Source organism: Nicotiana tabacum, chromosome 16 (genome assembly GCF_000715075.1).
Source record: "Nicotiana tabacum cultivar K326 chromosome 16, ASM71507v2, whole genome shotgun sequence".
NCBI classification, from domain to species: domain Eukaryota; kingdom Viridiplantae; phylum Streptophyta; class Magnoliopsida; order Solanales; family Solanaceae; genus Nicotiana; species Nicotiana tabacum.
Genome location: NC_134095.1, coordinates 8839241 through 8843197, shown reverse-complemented (window position 1 = coordinate 8843197; position 3957 = coordinate 8839241). Strand labels below are relative to the sequence as shown.

The 3957-nt window shown below is 38.5% G+C and overlaps 1 non-coding gene across 1 annotated transcript; it reads left to right on the top strand.

Annotated features, from left to right (window-relative positions):
* Nucleotides 1-2279: 2279 nt before the first annotated feature.
* On the top strand, nt 2280-2381 carry LOC142171319 (U6 spliceosomal RNA). Its single transcript, XR_012700891.1, has one exon. It is a non-coding gene; the product is annotated as a U6 spliceosomal RNA (small nuclear RNA).
* Nucleotides 2382-3957: the final 1576 nt, after the last annotated feature.

The window sequence follows — 3957 nt, the reverse complement described above, 5'->3', positions numbered from 1 at the left end:
AGATCTCCCCGATAAAATGGCGTCAGTCATAAATGTGGGTACGGGTGCCCCTTGCGACGCCCTACTTCTATCAGCTTCTATGGCCACGCCCTTCCCGAGCTCCATTCTCCTCCTTTTTCTTGATAACGGCTCGTCCCCATTGGAGGATTCGTCCAAGATGTGTGGGGACGGCATGAAGAAGCCTCCTCCCTCACGACCACGACTCGAGAGGGACCTTCTAATTGAACAGGTTGAGGATGAGCCTCTCGAACATATTCACTCAAAACAAACTGTGTGTCCTCGGCGGCAACAGCCTATCAGAACGCGGGGACTTGCGCCCTCCGCCTGGAAGCTCCTCGATCTGCCATCACAAAAAAGTCGAATTAATGGATGACGATATATAACCAACGAAGTGGTAAGGGGAAAACACTCACTAGTTGGAACTTTAGGGCTGCAACGCTTTACGAAGGAAGGCTAATCTCGGGTTTCCACTATATGGGGTAACAGACGGGCTACCCAATCCCATATTCCCGTAATAGGGCAGGCGAACGTCCCATAGCTGGAAACGAGAAGCAAACAAATTTTATAATGAATACAGACGAAGGAAGAATAAAACAAGTGGCGACACTTACAAGTCTCGTTCCATCACTCCGGGAACCTGGCGGAGTCAGAAACGATATGTTCAGTTTTGACAAAGAAGTACTTGTGCCAAAACTTGCGACTTGCTCGGTCGTATGTCCCGACCACCAGCACTTTTGTGCCACGGTGCCTCAAATGCACCATGGTACCTCTGTGGAAGCTAGGCGAGAACAGGTGCAAAAGGTGGTGGATAGAAACATTACATTCCGCCAGCTCCGCATACTTGGTCAACAACAGAAGCACCTTAAGGGTATACGACGAAAGTTGTGTCGGGCAAACTTGGTTGAACCTACAGAACTCTTCCGCTAAGGGGAAGAGAGGAAAAGTGTAGCCAATCACAAAAGGGTACTCATAGAAGGCGCAGTACCCAGGTCTGTGGACCTCTACAAAATCTCCCCCATCGGAATCATGTCAACGTGAGTGGGAATGTTATACTTTATATGAAGAACGTCAATGTAAACCTTCTCCATCTCAGAAAGTACGGGGGCAGGAATATGAGGGGATCTTTGAGGAAGTCACTTCGAGACATGGGGTGCCTCAGCAATAACTCCTCCACCGTAGGGAGACTGTCACCCTCTTCTATCACTGTATCTTCACCGCCTGAAGGGGCGTCGTGGACAATTGGGTGGCCTCAGGAACCCCTTCACGAGAACGATGTGACCTTGGCATGCTTTCGTTCAAAGAGGTATTGATACAAAAAAGAAGAAGGGGGAAGAAGTTGTGAATGAAGAACGTGAGAAGCAGAAGGGTATCAGGGCAAGCTCGGAGAAATAAGGGGAGGTTATCAGGACTGAAATGGCCAAGAACTTTTGAAAAAACAAACCCTCCACCTATTTAGAAGGTTGAGTGGCGCCAGAATCGAAGCGGAAAGTCAAAGAGTAGCGCTAGAATCGAAGCAACAAGTCATCAACTCCTGCCTCGAAAACATGTGTAATGATGACGCACGTGAAGATGACATCATTTCCCGGTAAAATGTATTACCCAGTGCCTTGTTAAGAACGCTGACCGTTCCTCATTGGCCATGTCGTAACGCCTCGAAGGATCAAATTTCTCCATTGGAATGCATGATATCCGCTCATCGAGGATGCACCCAGTTGCAACCCCGACAAGCGGAGGGACTAACTGTATGGGTCAAAATTTGACCAATCACGACCAACGACGAGTACGACGAATGACGGGGTCTCCTTAACTCGATGTCTTTTGGGAGACGATCTTATGGCAAATAAGAGACTATACGACCCTTGTAATAGTGTTGGCCCATTAGGGAACATTAGGAATATTCCTCGTAACTTGTCTTTTACAGCTTAGAAGGGTTTCGCTCCTTGTATATATAGAGGACAATAACCTTGTAAAGAGGGATCGAGAATATTGGCTATAATTCTACTTATGAATGAGAAGTGTTCTAAAAAGGATTTTACTGATTCAGATCGATAGAGAAATCTTATTACTCATCTTCCCTTACTTATCTTCTTATCTAGAGATTATTATGTTTAACTAAGATTTACCTCTTCAATTTTGATTGATTTGTTCAAAAAGGTTTTAATATCTTTTGAGTCAAACAACATTTCTGTTAGATCTCATGAGTTAATGGAGTCTATCGGAACAACTCAGTCCGGGACATGGCAAAGGACTAGAATCAGATACTAAAGTGAGTTAGCAGCCATTAGTTCGGAAAAATCCGATAAAATTAAAATGGTACAGAGAAGATTGACCATAAGATGACCCATGCACAAGGATAACACAGAGAAATGGTCCAAATTAAAAATACATAAAAAAAGTTATTACATGAATTATAGGCAAATTCTTTAAAGGCGACTAGGAAATAGGTAAGTGTACTGGTTCATTTTGGACTACCAACAGAAGTCAATGCCTAAAATTGATGTCTTTGGTGAGACACATCATCTTTGTTTTATCTCCTAGTACAATCTTTCACTTCAGTGTTTACCAAATAATTAACTTACCATTTGCGTCTTCACTTGATGAGGTTTATAGACTTTCGTGTCCAATTTGAACTTTGGAAATCTAAATTGGCCAGAATTTGTCTCCATCTTACCCTATTAATTTGTCATGAAATGCTCTCTTCTTTATTTGATCACGAGTTAATTGTCCAAATAGTGAAAGAAGTGGGGAAAATTCATGGGAAATGGGAAAATTCATGGGAAATTTACAATGTGTATAGCCACTATTAAAATAACTAGTATACGTTAATAATGATACATGATGAGTTAAATATTTATTTATATGAAGGAAAAATAAAATTTAATTAGTGAGAGAAATTTTATGTATAATAATACAAAAATCCTCTAATTGGCAGAAAAATATTATTACATTAGCATAATACATGAATTTAAAATTAAAAGACATTATTAAAACTTACACAAATGATCGATTTTGTCATGTTCATTAGATAATAATTATATATTATAGTTTAAAAGTATTTAATGTGATTGTATCTTAACAAACACTTCTTTGTGGATAATATTTTTTTGTGCATGTTTTCTCCTAATGCTTTGGTTGCTCTGTCTTAACCAGAACTCTTGTTGTCGATCTTAATATCCCTCTTGAAAGTGCAACATACAGTTGTTCATGCAAGAAAATATATTGCGATAAATATGGTCCAATATTTAGGATGTTTGTCCTTGTGCTTTATTTATTATATTTGCAACATATAAAAGTACTAAAAACTATTTTCACATAAATTTAAAAAGATATTCCTTAGTTATGGAAGACAAAAGTTTAATTTAGGGATAAGAATATACTTAGAAGCACATTGACCAGTATCATAATTTTTGCATGTATGGTGTTACGGTCAAAACTTCTACATACCATTTGTGTGCTATTACATAAGCTATTCAGCGTATCTAGGTTTTTTAGTAACATGACAGGCATATTTTTCGTCAAAATCAACCTATATATAATGGAATATCACTTTTAACTTAGTCTATTATATATTCGGTGACACTAACATACGTAAGAAATAATATACTTGACAACAAACATATATGGTAGAAGTCCATTTGGTATTAAAGTATTTAAGCGTTCTTCTTGGTAATAATTATTGGTATTATTTTCTTCTGAGTCAAAAACAGAAAAATGTTTTGTTTTGACTATAAATTTTGCAATCAATATCTTATAAGTTGATCAACATATTCATTTCTGCTAGCTAAGATATTTTTTAAATTCTATCATGCGATTTGCACAAATTGCGTTTTAATCTAATGATAGAAATATTTCCCTAATTAAATGAACTACTATTACCATTGGGATTGATAACCAAGTATTCAAGAAGAACCAAATCATCTTTTATTGGATGTTCTTCTTCGTTTCCAACGCGAAGCA